General features: G+C 41.4%; 1 long non-coding RNA gene across 1 annotated transcript; it reads right to left on the bottom strand.

Moving 5' to 3' along the window:
* Positions 1-6832: 6832 nt before the first annotated feature.
* Positions 6833-19292, bottom strand: LOC113910451. The gene is made up of 3 exons (XR_003516048.2): positions 19178-19292; positions 13249-13474; positions 6833-7011 (listed from the first exon to the last, which is right to left on the bottom strand). It is a non-coding gene; the product is annotated as an uncharacterized LOC113910451 (long non-coding RNA).
* Positions 19293-19451: the final 159 nt, after the last annotated feature.

Genomic DNA, 19451 nt, shown 5'->3' with positions numbered 1-19451 from the left:
ATAGACTTCATCATACCATCACAACTAGCCAACAGAATTTTGTTAGAACGTATAATCTATTATAAAACTATACTTACCAATTCTCCCTGACCATAATCCCCATTTTGGTTTTATGGCCTTGTGAATGGTACCCCCACTTACCTAGGCACCAAAGCCAGCATCTTAGATAGTCTTCTATACAACGTCCTAACATCTGGTAAATCACCAAAGTATATACAGGCTGCTTTCTGAGCTTATCTCAATTTCATTCAACTGTTCCTTTTCCTGGTATCTTTGTCTTAGAGCAGCCTCATTCCTACAGACTCCTCAGATAGCTTCCTAACTGGTCTCTCAGCCTCTAGTGTTGCTTACTTCCCATCGATTCCTCACCCTGCAATGCAATTATATTTGAGCCCACCCCCATCCCCTGACACACACACTTTTGCTAAGAATCCATCATATGTTCTTCTTGCCCTCAGGTTGGGTTCAGTCTCCTTGGATGAGCATACAAGACCGTCCATGTGGTCATACCTTTCAGTAGGCTCATGTCCTGCTCTTAATAACTTACGTTCCTCAAAACCCATGATGTAATTACATGCCTTGGCACCTCCTCGTTGCCATTTCCTCTTCCTAAAGCAGCCTGGCACTCACCCACCTCTCTCCGATGCTCTTCTCTGCTCTCCTACAGCTCCTGTGTTTCTTTCTCTCAATGAACTTTCTGTGCTGTTATGTTGGCTTAAGTGTCTGACTCCCTGAACTAGATTCTGAACTTTCAGTGGGAGAAGAAATGGCTCCTTCTCTCCTGGTCCTAGGACCAACAATTATGGGCACTAGATAGATTTAAATGTGCCAATGGCAATGAAGTGTTTATAAAATGCAAAACAGGTATTCTTAAGGTATTATTAAAGCAGTGTGAAGAAACTGTCCAGAGGAAAGGTGGCTGGGAAACACTGAGACTTGTGCCTTTAACTGCCATGCATTGCCTTGTGTGCTTCCAGCCAAAGACACATTACACATTAAGATTGATCACCTTGTTCATTTTATGACTGCCACTTTACTAAAATATCCCCAGGATGCTGTCTGAACACCGGAAGAATGGTTATTCAGTTTATTTTGGGGGAAGACAAGTAGAGACCCATTTCAATTTCACTGTTGGAATAAATAACCTACCTACTGGGCTTTGATTCCAGCTGGAAATGGACCAGGTATCTATGTATTCTCTCGTGTTTGCAAGAGAGGAAATTGCTGGCTTTGCCATTTATCCCTGCCAGGGACCAGGAAGTCAAAGTACCAGGGCAAATGTATAAAACACATTGAGTACATATAGACAGATGCTGTGACCATAAGTGCAATCTGCAAAATAGAGCCCTGAAAAGTGTCCCCCAATTTGGTTTTCTTCCAACAGAGCACCACATTAAGTTGGGCTCTTAACCCAAATGAAAGGTTTTAGATTTCTTTCATTGGCAGATGGAAATTAAGTTACAGAAACTCAAAAGGCGCAGGCTAGGGTGTATTTAATTTCATTTATTTTTAATTACACAAGAAATACATGAATATATTGTCACAATAAAAATTGAAACAACACAGATAAAGTTGAAGTCCCTCTTGACCACTCACCATTATATTCATTTCCCTTCTCCAGGAGTTACTGCTACTATCAATTTGAAGTGTGTCATCAGACATGCACGTGTGTGAGTGCACAAGAGCATGCACACACACACACACACACACACACACACACACACACACACACACAAAGATGTTAAAATGTGAAGCTATTTAATCCTAGCTTTGGCTGAGGCCCCAAGATGAGTCTATTCCAAAATGAGATACAACAAGATCATTATGGAGGATGTCAGTGGTGGTTGTCCATGAACCACAACTAGGGCCTAAAAGGATTTTGAGATTAGATGGTGAGAGAAGGTTTTGGATGAAAACCGTCTTTCAGCTCCCATGTCCATGAGCATAAAGAGGTGACATCTTGTCCATGAGAGAGAGGTGACAGTTTTGCTTATTTCAAACAAAGGAAAAGGCTTTAATGGGACAATTTTGAGGGTTTGACATGTGCCCATGACAAGATTATGTATAGCCATCTTTTTCTGTTTTGCTTTTGCATTTTGTTTCTTACATAATTTCTTTCCTACTTCTCAAGGTTAGAAATATATTCTACTTTTCTTCTAATGCTTCTATGATATTTTAATTGTTTAGACATTTGATTTTGTTTTAATGGTGTGAAACAGTGAACTAACTACTTTTTCCCAAATTAATTTGATTAATTTGGTTTGATAACAAATTATCTCAACACTACTCATCATGTGATCTTTCATTACACTCTGGTTTGAAAGGCCACTTTTGCCACATACTACAGTTGCAAATACTCACTCATTCTTTTCTGGATTGTGTTCAACATGATTGATCCATTTGTCTGTTCTTAATGAGCATACTTACTAGGATCCAAATGTGCTTCCTTTCCATGGAGTTGAGAACATCTCACAAAGAACATTCTACCCATTATTGTGTGTTTTCCAGGCTATTCCAGGTAAAATCAGGGTCTTGATGGTAGCACCAGGTACCTGACTCAGCCCCTACCCACTAAGGCAGGCCCTGAACTTGCCCTTTCCTTGACCTCTCTGCTCAGAATCCTCAGCATCTCTGGAAAGCACCTCCTCTGTGCTCCAGAGAGACTTTGTCGGCGAATAAAGACATTTGCCACTTCCCACTCCTGCATGAGCATCCCTAGGGGATGCCTGGTGGTGCTTCTATGAAGCCAACACAATGCACCCACTTCTCCATCTCCCAGTCCCACCCCTGGGTGCCATGTGATTGCCCCTTCTGAAAATGTTTCCTTATTCACCGAATGTCTTCTGGAGGGCTCAGTGACTTAGCTCTTTCTAGTTTTGTTTCTCACTTCTTTTAACAGAACTGTCTTTCTTAGAATCGGACATAAGATGATAGGATGCTGATGTAAGACTCTGGGAGGGACAGATTCAATGAGACACTCCTGTAATGCTTACTCACCGTCCAACAGAGAGCCCTTGGTGGGCTTGCACTCCGCATCATGCACAAGCAGCTAGGACTCGGGTGCATGTACAGCTTAGGTCCTCATAGATGAGACATCTGCTTTATGCCACAGAGTTTACAAGGACAGATGCATTGCTTTACTCATCTCCACAATGGGGTAATGCTATATTCTTTACAGGACTTTTGTGGGAAACAATGAGGGCTCATTGTAGGAGCTAAATAGATGCCTCTTACCCTTCCTTCCCCACTAAATGAGGCCCACACCTAGATGAAGCACCACCTCTTCTCTGAAGCTTTGGCCATGGTAGTCACTGTGCTAAGCCCCAGTGGTCTCTTCATAGCGACTTTTACTGGCTTCTGGGCTTTTATTTGTTTTTCTTTAGGGAAAGACACTTATTTTCAGATAATAGATATTTAAGTTATAGTATCCTGGACCCTGGCTTAGCTACATTCATCATCTCCTGAGTGTCTATGGAAACTGAAATCAGGAACCCTCCAGAGGGCTGACCCTAAATGTATTTCGTAGCTTCATTTAATTATAACCATCAAAGTTAATGAGGGTCATAAACTGTTTCATAACACGCCAATGGGCAGTATTATTGCAGGTGAACCTGGACACCTCATTATAAAACTGGCACGCCAGAAAAGGCACAACTAAATAAAACCTTTTTTCTTATGAAGAAAAAAAGACAATGAAACACATACTTTGGTAAAATTTTCACACTTGGTAAAATTAACTTTGAGTAAAAAAAAAAAAAACAATGGAATTATTACCTTTATTTTTCTGATAAAATTTTTATTTGAGGTTGGATTAGGCAGTTTTGTTTGCCATTAAGTGTACGAGTATCCAAAGTCAAGTTATGTAGACAATACAGCATTATGTAAAAAGGACAAAAAGGTAAACAGAAAGGAAGCTCAGAAAGAAAATATGAAAAGAAATAATTGTATCAGAAACCTGGTAAACTGGTGGATAAAGGCTCTTCAGAGAAAGAGAACCAATGGGATGGATGAATAGATAAGATTAGATAGATGACAGATATAAAGAGATTTATTGTAAGGAATTGGCTTACGCAGTTACGGAGGCTGACAAGTCCCAAGATCTGTAGTGAGTCAGCAAGATAGAGATCCAGGAGAGTAGATTTAGTAGTTCTAGTCCGAAGGCAAGCCAAGGCCACTGTGCAGCCAGAAAGAATTTTCTCTAACTCTGGGGACATTCAGCCCTTTTGTTATATTCAGACTTTCAACTAATTGGATGAGGCCCACCCACATTAGGAAGGAAATATGCTTTACTCAATCTACTGATTTAAATTTCAGTCTCGTTCAAAACACTCTCACAGAAATACCCAGAATACTGTTTGACCAAATACCTGTATACCCTATGGTCCATGTCAAGTTAGACACATAAAATTTACCACCACACCTGGCCAATATATGTTAAAAGTCCCCATACTGGAACTTTTATATCTATACCTGTATATGTTTGTAACATGTATATTTATAGTATTTAAGAAATGCATTCTTCTGACCTGTTCTATAAGCTCTGCTCTTGGACTCTTGAAATACCCCCATAGATAGTTTTTTATTGAGGTAAAATTCACATAATATAAAATTAACTATTTTAAGATATAAAATGCAGTGGCATTTAGGATACTCGCAGTGTTGTGCAACAATCATTTCTATTTAGTTCTGGAACATTTTCATCACCTCAGAAGGGGACCCTATACTCATTAAGCAGCCATTCCCCATTTCTCCCTCCACCTAGCCCCTGGCAGCCATTAATAATATTTTCTGTCTTTATAGATTAGCCTATTCTGGATAATTCATATAAATGGAATCATACAATATATGACCTTTTATGCCTGATATGCTTCACTTAGCGTGTTTTCAGTTTCATCCATGCAATAGCATGTATCAGTACTTCATTCCATGTTATGGCCAAAAAGTATTCTATTATATGTATATACCACATTCTGTTTATCCATTCATCCACTGATGGGCATCTGGGTTATTTCTACAATTACCCATTATGAATAATGCTACTATGAACATGGGGATACAAATATCTGTGTGAGACACTGCTTTCAATTTTTCTGGGTCTTACCAAAGAGAAGAGGTAGTGAGTCACATGGCAATTCTATATGTAACTTTTTGAAGAACTGTTTTCCCCATCATAAATGTTTATCAGGAAATTATCCATAAAGCAAAAGCACAGGAAATCAGATCAACATTTAACACACACACACACACACACACACACACACACACACACACACACACACACTCAGAGGCTGCCACCTGCCATCCCACATACCCGATATTGTACGTACCACAGAGGCCTCATCAAAAGGTAAAATAATAGGATGCTCTGTTCCACTGACTCTTTCCCTCTCTCTCAAGCACATGTGATACCAAACTCAAGCTTTTGATGATAGAGGCCATGCGCTGACTTTTCCTGCTACCTAGGGTTTGGCTAAGAGCTGACTCCAGCGCTCCTCGTTGCTTCATCACATGTAATGAATGGGAGATAGATGACATCACCAGAATAATTCTGAGTGGTAGCTTTCTAGCTCTACAGAAACTCAGAAACCCGCCCAGAGGAGGTGGGGGGAAAGCAGAGGTTATTGGGGTTAAGGGTTCTGGATTGGCACATGACCTCACCTCCAGAGCTCAGCTCTGTGTCCAGGGTACACTCCACACCTGGGGCCAGACAGAGGTAGCTACGAAGAAACAGAGAGGCGTGGGTTGGGGAGTCCCTGGGAGCCTGGTGAAGCCTACAATCAGACCCCAAACTTGGCTGACTCAGGGAGCCTTGCCATTATAACAAGCATTGTTTCAGTTAAGATTTTTAAGGGATTTTCTTTCAGCAAATCTATTAGAGACAAAATGAAAATCATACAGTCTTTGAAGAAGAGGATTGGTCATATACCAAATTTTAGTCCTCATTCTTTTTCTTTTTTTTTTTTTAAAGATCTTTTATTTATTTATTTGAGATAGAGCGAGAGAGAGAGAAAGAGCACTAGTGGGGGGGAGGGGCAGAAGGCGAGGGAGAATCAGGCTCTCCCACTGAGCAGGGAGCCCAATTCGGGGCTCGATCCCAGGACCCTGAGATCATGACCTAAGTCAAAGGCAGACACTTAACTGACTGAGCCACCCAAGTGCCCCTTGGTCCTCTATTCTTAAGCAGCTGGGCCACAGTTGGACAAAAATCTTGACCTTTTGGATTCAGACCCCTCCATGGGTCAGCAGGCTGCAGCAGTTGGGTCTGCCCAGTACCCAGAAATCACTAATACATCCCTTCTCCTTCCTATTTCCTCATTCCTGTTGAGCTAGCTCCCTACTCCATAGACATTTTAAGAAAAGTAGTCCCTCCCTCGAATAAGATTGGTGATCCTCCATTAAGAAGGACTAAAGAAAGTTCCATCATCTTAGATCATCTTGCTAAAATATAATAAAGAATCTTGCCCTTAATTCCCCAAATATATTTTTGTGCATCAGAAGATAAATTCTGCAATATAAATATAAATGGGGAAGATCTCATTCACTCTTTTTTTACATCAGTGTAAGCTCCTACCTTTCTCAAAGAAGAAAGTACACACACAGCAGGTTTCTGGATCTCAGAAATTTACCACCAGACAAAAATAATTAGAATGAAAGTTTGATAGATTGGTTATTGAATTCAAATTCCCTTCCTCTGTCTACCAGGCACTATGTAGACTCAGAGTAGAGAAGTTGGTCTTACAGGTATTATGACATCAGCCCACCCATTTCGCAGAGCCCAGCCTCCTTTTATAGGGAATGATGCAGGTAAATGCCATCGTTGAGAAGCCAAGAACTCATTGTTCTCTTCTGTTGGGCAAAGCCCAGAAGCACAGCCTAATGCTGTCCAAAGTGAAATTTCTTTCTGCCTGAGTCATCTTTCACTGGGTCCAGGAAATAAAAGAGAGCAGGAGCATTCTGTGCTGAAAACGTGGAGTGCACAGTGATGAAATCATCCGTCAGGAGGCTGTGACTCTGTGGATGAAGTGAAGGCAACCAACACCCTTATTAACATGACACAGTATAAGCAAACACAACGCAGAGGCCTGAGGCTGTTTGGGACATCCAGGTACGCATGTGAGACATAGCAATGCACCTTAAAGACCTCACCAATTCCCCCCAGGAGAGCCAAGGACAGAAAATCCTACCAGCGTGTCTGAGCTATCGCATGCCAGATCCATTTACACCCCAGTCTCCTACGGTGCAATCCAGACTTTCCTCCTTCATCACATTCACTTTTTCATGAGAAGGTGACCAGTTTTATTCCTCTCAAATCTTGGGGAATTGGCAAGAACAGGTGCATCCTTGCCTGACTTCCTCCCCTCCCTCCCACAACCCAATGGCTTTGATTCCCCAGGCACCAATGCAAAACTCCAATATCTCTGGTGTGGCAGGCCACCCACGAGAAGCGGTACTGATTAAAGAAAATAACACTCATAACAGTAGCCTCTGCCTATTGAGCACTGACTGTGCGCCAGGTTACATGTTTCGCATACATTCTGCACCAGAAGGCGACTATAAAGATGCGTTCCATGCAAATGCTGTCATAAAATTTGGCTTATAAAACTGCACCACGTGGGGCACCTGGGTGGCTCAGTCAGTTAAGTGTCCCACTCTTGATTTTGGTTCAGGTCACGATCTCAGGGTCATGAGGTGGGGTTCCACACTCAGTGGGCAATCTGCTTGAGATCCTCTCCCTCTGCCCTTCCCCCATCCATGCACGTGGCATGCATTCTCTCGCTCTCTCTAAAATAAATAAATTAAAAATCTTAAAAAAGATTTTCACAACGGGTTTGCCACCAGAACACAGGTGTCGTGAAAACCACCGCTCAACCTAAACCAAAATGGGAAAGAAGAGACTCACATCAACATCGTCATCATTGGACACGTAGATTCGGGCAAGTCTACCACTACTGGTCATCTGATCTACAAATGTGGTGGGATCGACAAAAGAACTATTGAAAAATTTGAGAAGGAGGCTGCTGAGATGGGAAAGGGCTCCTTCAAGTATGCCTGGGTCTTGGATAAACTGAAAGCTGAACGTGAACGTGGTATCACCATTGATATCTCCCTGTGGAAATTCGAGACCAGCAAGTATTACGTGACCATCATTGATGCCCCAGGACACAGAGACTTTATCAAAAACATGATTACAGGCACATCTCAGGCTGACTGTGCTGTCCTGATTGTTGCTGCTGGTGTTGGTGAATTTGAAGCCGGTATCTCCAAGAATGGGCAGACCCGTGAGCATGCCCTTCTGGCTTACACACTGGGTGTAAAACAACTAATTGTTGGTGTTAACAAGATGGATTCCACTGAGCCACCCTACAGCCAGAAGAGATACGAGGAAATCATTAAGGAAGTCAGTACCTACATTAAGAAAATTGGCTACAACCCCGACACAGTAGCATTTGTGCCAATTTCTGGTTGGAACGGTGACAACATGCTGGAGCCAAGTGCTAACATGCCTTGGTTCAAGGGATGGAAAGTCACCCGTAAAGATGGGAATTCCAGTGGAACCACACTGCTTGAAGCTCTGGATTGCATCCTGCCACCAACTCGTCCAACTGACAAGCCCTTGTGTCTGCCTCTCCAGGACGTCTACAAAATTGGTGGTATTGGTACTGTCCCTGTGGGCCGAGTCGAGACTGGTGTTCTTAAACCTGGGATGGTGGTCACCTTTGCTCCAGTCAATGTTACAACTGAAGTAAAGTCTGTTGAAATGCACCATGAAGCTTTGAGTGAGGCTCTTCCTGGGGACAATGTGGGCTTCAATGTCAAGAACGTATCTGTCAAAGATGTTCGTCGTGGCAATGTGGCTGGTGACAGCAAAAATGACCCACCAATGGAAGCAGCTGGCTTCACGGCTCAGGTGATTATCCTGAACCATCCAGGCCAAATCAGTGCTGGATATGCACCTGTGCTGGATTGTCACACGGCTCACATTGCTTGCAAGTTTGTCGAGCTGAAGGAGAAGATAGATCGTCGTTCTGGAAAAAAGCTGGAAGATGGTCCCAAGTTCCTGAAATCTGGTGGTGCTGCCATTGTTGATATGGTCCCTGGCAAGCCTATGTGTGTTGAGAGCTTCTCTGACTATCCTCCTCTGGGCCGTTTTGCTGTTCATGACATGAGACAGACGGTTGCTGTGGGTGTCATCAAAGCAGTGGACAAGAAGGCAGCTGGAGCTGGCAAGGTCACCAAGTCTGCCCAGAAAGCTCAGAAGGCTAAATGAATATTATCCCCAATACCTGCCACCCCAGTCTTAATCCGTGGTGGCAGAACGGTCTCAGAACTGTTTGTGTCAATTGGCCATTTAAGTTTAATAGTAAAAGACTGGTTAATGATAACAATGCATCGTAAAACCTTCAGAAGGAAAGGAGAATGTTTTGTGGACCATGTTTTTTGTGTGTGTGTGTGTGGCAGTTTTAAGTTATTAGTTTTTAAAATCAGTACTTTTAATGGAAACAACTTGACCAAAAATCTGTCACAGAATTTTGAGACCCATTAAAACAAAAGTTTAATGAGAAAAAAAAAAAATCTTAAAAAAAAAAACCTGCACCACTTAACACCACCAACACACCATACTTAGTAAAACAGTGCTGCATTTGAAGCCTCTTGCTCACAGGCTGTCCTCCATTTGCCTGAGATGTTTAAGCAAACCTACAAGTTCATTTATACTCATGCCTTAAGGACTGAATTATAAAGGATCATTTTTGCATTCTCGGAGGAGATTCAGTTTTGGCAGGCCTGGTAAAGTCTTCATCTGGCTGGTGATCTCTCCTGTGCACTGGATATATCAGATACTATTTATTTATTTATTTATTTATTTATTTATTTATTAGATTTTATTTATTTATTTGGGAGAGAGAGCATGAGCAGGAGGGGGAGAAGGAGAAGCAGACTCCCTGCTGAGCAGGGAGCCCAACATGGGGCTCGATCCCAGGACCCTGGGATCATGACCTGAGCCAAAGGCAGGCACTTAATCGACTGAGCCACCCAGGTGCCCCTATCAGATATTATTTAATTTATGCTCCAAAACACATTATTTTTCAGGTGAGGAATCAGAGGCTCGGGGAGATTATATGACTCAGCCCAGATCTCACCAATAATAAATGGCAGTCCATCTTCAACCCACACATCTGGGGGCTGTCATCCCTACCAGGCTGGCTGAGCGGCTCTTCTCAGAAAGGATAAATCTAGGGCTCACTTACCCACAGCCCCAGGCTAATCCCAAAGCCACCCTTTCACAACCACCCACAAACAGCATGGAGAGGTTGAGGGATTTGTTGGGGTCTGGCCTCTCAAGGGCAGCCCTTGGTTCTCCCCAGCTAAACGCCTCTCATCTTCCAAGACCACTAATTTGAGTTGGATAGCAAAGACCAGGTAGGATCAAAACAAGCAAACTCATGCTCCACAATTAAGCACCACCAGGTGATTCTGAACAGTTAAGAAATAAAGGGAGGAACCACACTTACTGGGTAACAATTGGCAATGACCTGTGAGACGGCTTTGGCCTGCATTTCCTAATATCTCGGGGCAGAACACAGTGACTGGTGACACACAGAGAGAATCCTCCTCTGAAGGGCATTTCAGATTTTTCCAGAAGCATTTGATTAACTTGTAACTTGCTCTAAAGCACGTGGCTCAAATTAATTTTTGAACGTTGAGATCAAGCTTCCTTTGGATCTGTGGGCGATACTCCATATAGCACAGAACATTAGAATGGTACTTTCTTCTCAGGTCATAGGAAGACACACTCTGTCAGCTTCCAGATGGTATGTAGGACAGAAAGGGTGGCCATCAACTCTCCAGTCTCCCTAATGGTCACGAGAGAGCTGCCTCTTCCTTTTGATTTTGGAAAAATCTATTGTGAAACATTTCTGACGTACAAAACTATTGGAGAAAATAATACAATAAATTCAAGGGTATCCATCTCCCAGCTCCAAAAGTTGAACTTGAAGCAGTCTGTTTACCCCATCCCATTCCCCTTGGGCATGCCCATCATATCTTCCACATCTACACATGTCCTTATACGTTTATCTGCTAGTCTGTGTACCTAAGCAATGCTGAGTATAATTGTTACACAACTAAACATCACATAAAAAGTGTATCGATGACTTGGCTCACAGTATGTTCTCCTGAAACTCTTTTCAGTCAGCAGCTTACAAGAATTACCCGTGTTGACGCAGACTGTTCCCGTTCACTTATTGTCACCGTTGTATATGGGATTCCGCTACACAAATATACTTTGGTTTAATTCACCATCCTCTTGTTAATACTTGTTTCTATTCTTTTACTCTTACACACGAAGCTGATGTGTACATTCTTGCAGAGCATTCTTCTATCATTCTCTGACTGGATGTATTCTTGCACATTCTATGTGTCTCCTTGGGCATCTATGTGGGATTTTCTCTAGCATCTATCCCTAGAAATGGAATCGCTGGGTCACAGAGTATGCTCACGTTCGTCTTTGCTAAAGATGGCTAAATTGCTATCCAAAGTAGTCGTACAAGTTTTTCTTTCTACATGAAAAGTATGACTCCCTGTTTCTCCATAGCCTCACCAACACTTAGTAGTTTCAAAGTTTTCAGTGTTTGCCAACCTGAAGAGTGTGAAATGGTATCTCACAGTCTTTTAATTGTGCATTTCCTGATTAGAACAGGGTTGAGTGTTTTTTATGTCCTCCTTGTGGACTGTTCGGGTATTTTCTTCTACAAATTCCCTCTTTATATCATTCCCCTATTTCCTAAATGGAATTATTTGTCTTCTTCTTCTTTTTTTTAAGATTTATTTATTTTAGAGAGAGAGCACAAGTGGGAGGGGCAGCAGGAGAGGGAGAGAGGATCTTAAGCAGACTCCACACTGAGCATGGAGCCCCATATGGGGGCTCAATCTCACAATCACTGGATCACAACCTGAGTTAAAGCCAAGAGTTGGAGGCTTAACCAATTGAGCCCCGGAATTACTTGTCTTCTTATCATCAATTTTAAATGTTCTTTATATAACATGTGTCTACATATTGCAAATGTCTTTTTGTCTTCTCCCTATGGTTTTCTCCCCCCAACCAATTTTTTCTCTACTGTGTTTAAAACACAGACTTAAAAATTTCAGTCAATTAGAAGTTGAATTTATCAATCTCTATCTGTTCTCTTTGTATCTTTGAAAAAAAATTCCTGCCCTACCACAGATCACAAAGATATTTTTGTACATGTTTTTATAAAAGAATAAAAGTTTTTATTTTCATATCTTATGTCTTTATTCTCCTTTGAGTTCATTTTTGTATATGGTGTGAAGTAAAGATACATTTTATTTTTTTTCCATAATAAATTATCAAAACAACTTGCTAAGGGACCATTCTTCTGAAGGTGATCTGCAATTCAACCTTCTTGTACATCAAGTTTCTGCATGAGCATTCATTGTTTCTGGGGTAATTGCATTGTTTCATTGGGTCTATGTATCTGGCCTTGGGCCAATATCGCACTGGCCAAATTACTGTAGTTTCAACATAAATCTCAATTTCTGGTCAAACATGATCTCTGTGCCCTAGTTCTCTTCAAAACTGCCTTCAAAAAGAGCTATTATCTGTTGGCCTTTTTCTCCTCTATGTTTTAGAATCAGCTTGTCAATTTTCATATAATCTGATATTTTATAATAATAATATTATAAGTAATATCTTTGGGAATTTTTTTCTTTAAAATTCATACCACGTATTTCTTTTCTTTTTTTTCTTTTTTTTTTAGGATTTTATTTATTTATTTGACAGAGAGAGACAGCGAGAGAGGGAACACAAGCAGGGGGAGTGGGAGAGGGAGAAGCAGGCTTTCTCCCGAGCAAGGAGCCCGATGCGGGGCTCGATCCCAGGACCCTGGGATCATGACCTGAGCCGAAGGAAGACTATGATCTATAGAACAATTTTGCATAAAAACAATAATTCTGGGCACATTTTTCTGATATCTATAGGTTTCATTATTAAACACATTTGCTCTAGGTTTTTGCATGTTCCTTTTATCAAATTTACTAAATCCTTTTAAAAATTATGAATAAGTATTACATTTTATCACATGCTTTTGCTGAATCTATTAAGATGGTTATTTATTATTTTCTCTTACAATTAGTTAGTGTCATGAATTACATCAAGGGATTTCTGTTGAACCATCCTCATATAGTGAGATGAACACAGCTTGGTCACATGGACAGTAGGCTAATACCTACCTCTGTTGACTGTATGTGTGACAACCATTGGTTGTGTATCAGATGGCCATCCCCACGCCACCTCTAGAACCCTGGTATTGTCTGCTGGAGGGCCGTGAACTTCAGGAGAACTTTTTAATTAGTCCAGGTCAACCAGTGTATTTCCATTCCCTTACCACATGAAGGGAAATCTGCTCAAGGGGAAAAGGAAAAGGCTTCTGGAGAATTTCCTTTGAAATAGGAGAGTCTATTAGGAGAGAAAACCATAGGGATAAGACAAAAAGACATTTGCAATATGTAGACACATAGGAGAGTCTCTCCTAACCTTTGAACATTGGTATATATGGATATAATACCTGGAGTTGCTGCAAACTTCATGCTTCCTTACATTGATAGCTCTCTTGCTACCTTTTCACAGAAATCAACAGGCAGAGGAGGGCAGAGAAGGAAGACAGAACAAACCTGTCTCCTTGAGAATATTGCCGAGATGCTGAATGAACCCGCCCCTAGAACTGCTCTACTTCTGACCTGTTTTGTTTTTTGTTTTGTTTTTTTTATTTGTTTTTTTTTTTTTTTTTTTTTTGCCAATAATAGGTACCATGATTATTTAAACCATTTTGAATGATATCTTCAGTCACCTGGGGCCAAAAGTGTTCTTACCAACATCCTGGTGTACGACTCTAGCATTTGGTTCAGTCATTGATTTACTTAAGCCTTTGACAAATATGTACGGAAGGCTGACGGCATGCCAGACTCTGGCTAAGGGCTAAAGAGAGGTGATTGAGCTCTGCCTTCTAGGAACTCATAGCTTGGGAATGGAAACCAGCTTATGAGCAAATAATCAAAATCCCATGTTTCACATCCAAGGGGCAAGGTAGCTCCACAGGGCTATGAGAGCTATGGGGGATGTGGAGTTTTAATTTTATCCTGGAAGAGATAGAAGAGATATCCAAAAAAGACAGCTGGCCCTTGGAAGATAATCAGGTAGACAATTAATCATGGAAAGAGAATAAAGGCATCTAAAGAGCAGAAGCTAGGGGTACGTGACCTTAAAATAACTTGGGAATAGAAGCAGGTAGGTTCAGCTACAGATGGTCTTGCAGAAATGAGATGGCAGGTTTTAAGGGACATGAAGTTTCAATTTCCCTTTTAGACAATGCCAGACGATGAGGAGTGGCCAGAGGGTGTTACAACACAGTGTTCTGTGCTGGCCTGGTTCCTTGGGGGCTAGGAAAGTCCCTTGCATGCTGGGAGCAATGCGGAACGGAAATTAGGGCTCTCTGCTACTGTTGAGCTTGAGAAATGAGACCAAAGCGGGCATCCCTGGCAAAGGCTTTGCAACAAGAATGGTCAGGTGTGGCTGGAGGGGTGCTGAAGGGGCAGCAGGGAGATGTGTCAGGCACTGGTGGCAAAGCAAGGAATCTTGACACGTTTCTCCTCACCCACTCCATATCAGTGTGAGCTAGAGAGAACTCACACCAGCTACTAAAGGTCAATTGTGTGCAAATTTCCCCAATTCCATATCCACGCCATCATGTTGTTTGCTTGAAATTGGCCACAGTGAGAGTATTTGCACCATGGAAATGAGCATATGCTTCAAATCAGTATTTTTGTTTGGGGGCCAGTGTTAGACATTTACCAACATTGCTACTGCATGGACTAGTGTGGGGCACAAATTTTCCCAAAAAGTCTGGCCTCTCCCTCACCAATCTGCTACTGTTCCCATTCCAGAGAGCTTGGCATGTTCTTGCAGCATGTATATAAATGAAGTTGGAGGGGCGCCTGGGTGGCTCAGTCGGTTAAGCGTCTGCCTTCAGCTCAGGTCATGATCCCAGGGTCCTGGGATCGAGCCCTGAGTTGGGCTCCTTGCTCGGCAGGGAGCCTGCTTCTCCCTCTCCTTCTCCCTCTGCCTGCCACTCACCCTATTTGTGTTCGCTCTCTGACAAATAAATAAATAAAATCTTTAAAAAAATGAAGTTGGAAACCAACCATCTCTTCCCAGGCACAGTAGCACAATGTGTGAGTATTGGGTGCAAAGATTTGATGATACCACTGAAAACTCAGGAGTAGCACATTACAGAGCCCTCTCTGCCCTGCCTCTGAGAATCGTTCATACTTAACACCTGGGGGAGTGTCTCTGGCGATGTAGCCCTCCTGTGACCAATGTTACAAGCATCACAAAGCTTCCCAGTCCTTTTCTACCCCAGCCTCCTCCCCCAACACTCGCCATTGGTCCTGGGATGTTCCTGCTCGAGAACATGAAGTCCTCCTTTGGCGTTTATATAGGGACCTTCTTGGGCATCCTTTTCTGGCACGGAGTGAAGGGGTGATAACCTCCCCCTCCGGAAGCCTAGCATCCAGTTTCTTTATCTCTTGTTTCCAATTTCATTATTTTTTTTTTCTTATTTCAGCCTTTACCTCTAGGATTGTCAAACCACCCTGTTAAAGTTCTTGACCTCCTAGATGACGTGACTTTCGAAATCACACAAAGCTGCTACCAGTTCATTTCCTTAGAAAGAACGGGGGTTCTCTCCATTCTCATTTCTTAAATCCCCTCAAGTTCTCTTTCCCTCTAACTGTAACAGAAGAGACAGGGCGGGACTGGCCATCCTTTGGGGATCACCAGAATAAGAAACTCCAACCCACAAATAATTATGGAAGGCAGCCTGCCTACTGCAAACATCTGGAAAAACATGAGCAGGAGCAAGAATAAAACTCCCTCTTATTCATTAGCACAAATCCTTTACCACTGAGTTGTCACAGCAATAACATCAAAACAATTAAAAGGAAAATAACCAAGGGGCGCCTGGGTGTCTCAGTCGGTTAAACAATGGACTCTTGATTTCGGCTCAGGTCATGATCTCAGGGTCATGAGGTCAAGCCCTGAGTTGGGCTCCACGCTCAGCGGGGAGTCTGCTTGGGATTCTCTCTCTCCCTCTCCCTCTACCCCTCCCCCACTCTCTCTCAAATAAATAAAATATTTAAAAATAAATAAAGATTCTCTTGTCTGCTTGTGATTCTTTCCCTCTCCCTCTGCCCCTCCCCCCACTCACAGGCGTTTTTCTTAAAAAAAAAAAAAAAAAACACAGCCAAGTGTTAATAAAAGGGGGTTGGTCAAACAAGTTCTGATACATAATTACATTGGGATGCTATAAAGCCATTCAAAACCACGATATAGAAGAGTATTTAATGGCAAGAAAGAATGTCCACAATGCATTGCTAAATTGATAAAAGAAAGTTATGATACCCATTCTACCCCCACCTCCACATAGATACTATACAGATAAAGAAGAAGAAAAACCAGACTAATAAAGGCTACACATCAGGATGTCCAAGTGTTTATGATCACATATGATTTTTACTAACTTTATTTGTACATTGCATTTTCATAGCCCATATCACTTTCCTTTTAATTGCAGAGATGCTTATCTCCCTACCTGCTAGCCTTTCTGGAAAATCCCTTCAGTCTTGACAAACTTGCACTAAATGACCTGTCTGCCCCTGGGTGATTGCTCAAGAAGGACAGTGAACTCATCTCTCACAAAAGTCAAGCCACAATCTTCCTGCAGACGAGCTCTGAGTTTGGAAACTTGTATGTGGGCCACTCCACGAGGACGTGGTCTATACAGCCTATTCGTTCAGCCCAGAACAAGCCCAGTTTCTTTATTTAGCCCTTGTGTATTTAGTGAGGTGCTTTCAAAGTAGGCTTTCCAGCCACCTTGCAAGACAGCATGGAAGAAATTCATTTTGGCTCACTTGAGAGCTGAATGCTCTGGTTGACCTGGGCCATGTAATTCGTAGTTCTGGAAAACCATTATCCCAGACCCCATTGTTTACCTTGGAATTACAGGGGAAATGAGCTTTCTGATCCTGTGAGAGTGAGGAGTTCCTTTACTAGAATTTTCTAGTTGGAACCTATATCTTTAATCTCAATTTTAATTTCAACTTGCAAAACATTGTGAGGGAAATCTTTCTAGAATCATCTCATACTTTTCTGCCTTAGTAAGCAGAGTACACAAAATCTTGTGAATGTATTTTGATGACTGCTAATGCTAATTATTTTGTTCTGCTCTAAGTGATGCTAATGTGCAGATAGCCTTACATTATACAGCCCAAAATGCTATGCCTTCCAATTCCTTTCTCTCTTCATCTCCTCCCCACCCTTAAGAAGACACTTCACACTCCCTACAGATAGAAGGTGTTAATTTCTTGTTGCCTTTACAATTCTCCATTTCTGATATTGTCTTAATTCTGACCGCAAGGATCAATTCATTAGTATCGTTTTAAAAGTATGAGTAAATACGCTCTGAGTAGAACCTTGACTTTTGTTGTTGGTTTACTCCTATGGGTTTTCATCTATACAGTATTTTCAGTCTGATCTGGTCAGAATATTTTTTTCTTTTTAATTTACTAAGGGTCTTCTGTTTGTTTGTGGTTTTGGTTATGCTCTGACTTGTTGATATATTGGAGAAATGACCTCCAAACATGAGATATTGACCTATCTTTTAAATATTGTTTTTACTGACACTTTGCTCTTGTCATCTTCACTTGTAAATAAAATTACGTTCTTCAGTGGGAAAAATTATGTGCTGTATTTTTGCATATTCTACTATTTTAAACATAGAGCAGATGCTTGATAAACAATGGTTAATTGGTGATTCACAGAATTCTATGGCTCTTACTAACTGTGCAAGCCAGAGATAAAGCCATAAAATAATAAATCAAAGACACAAAGTGCATAACACTAGGATGAAAAATCCAATTACTGGAAGAAACAATAATTACTGAAACAATGGTCTTTAAATCTTTTTGTTTGGAAACTCTCTACAAAGAACTCTGAAAAGCTACATATTCAATGGCACATTTATAATTTGACTTCTAAAATGTGTCATTATAAACCTAAAGAGTTATAAAGAATATTTATTTCACTATATTGTAAATATTGACTTTATAAAATAAAACTGTATTTTCATTTTAAGTATATCCAAAGGAATCTAAGTACCATGGTGACTGGATATTTCTAATAGCCATTTTCAAAATACAAACAAGCTCCAAAAAAGAAACCAAACACAAACAAGTTTCTCTTTAACAGATGGAAATTTTATATTCCTTTTTCTCCCTGACACATATCTGTTTTCCACTAACCTGACAGAACTTTATTTTTTCTGGGTTGGCTCATCATTACAGTTATTGAGAATACATAATTGATAGAATATCCCTCATAAAATTTTATTGGAGATGTATATTTAATGAGATACATGAGGTTTTTTCAATTTGTTCATGTATCTGTGGGTGATCATTACATATTCCTAGAATAAGATAGGATTTGACATCAGTCGTATTTCTATTTTTTATTTTGATAAACGTATATACTGAATAAATGTCATTTACATAAATGGACAGGAACAAAAGGAATACTATAATAGCAATGTAGCTTATTTTTAACAATGCCATCTGAGAAAGATGCCAAAGATCTCATCATAATCCATCCTCGAAAACTATTTGAATGATCTACCAGCTCTCTCCCCAGTGAGATCTTCTTTAATACGGCTGAAAGCAAGGATGTGTTACCTAGACATTCGCTTTCCCAACACCAGGGTTCAAAGTTCGCCTGGCTCCATGCCTCAGAGCACCTCCTTTTACATCCTGAATCCATGCTGTATTGTAGAATTTGAGATGGCCTTTCTCCTGTAAAGTGGGAGGTGACTATGGACAGGGAGGGAGGAGAAGGAGCAAGACAGAGACACATTCACTGGCAGATCACTTTGAAGAAAGTACACTGGGAAGCTTGAAGCTTTAGAAAACAATTCTCAACCCCGTGGAAAGTCCACTCGAGAGAATCAATGAACGAGAAGACGTGGAGAAAGCTTTAGGGAGGAGTTCTGAGCTGAGCCTGGAGGGTGAGTGAGGTTTAGATAACCACAGAAGACATGGGGGTTATCCAACCTACCTGAGAGGCTAGGGTGACATGTCCCGATGGAAGACACTTGAAGAGCAGTGGCAGGAAATAGCCAAGGTTAAATCCTTCAGCTGTCTCATACTTCTTCTAGATTGCACAATGATAAACAGTAGGAGCATTTAGGGGACAAGACTCCAGATCGGGGATTTAACACTTAATTCCCTATAGAAACCAGGCAGGTAACACAACAGAGATGCTTCTATGACATAAGCTTATGATGTAAGCTGAATGTCATGGTGCACGGTGGGGACTGCTGCACACTGGA

Source organism: Zalophus californianus, chromosome 6, assembly GCF_009762305.2.
Source record: "Zalophus californianus isolate mZalCal1 chromosome 6, mZalCal1.pri.v2, whole genome shotgun sequence".
NCBI classification, from domain to species: Eukaryota; Metazoa; Chordata; class Mammalia; order Carnivora; family Otariidae; genus Zalophus; species Zalophus californianus.
This window is presented reverse-complemented; position numbering and strand designations above follow the sequence as displayed.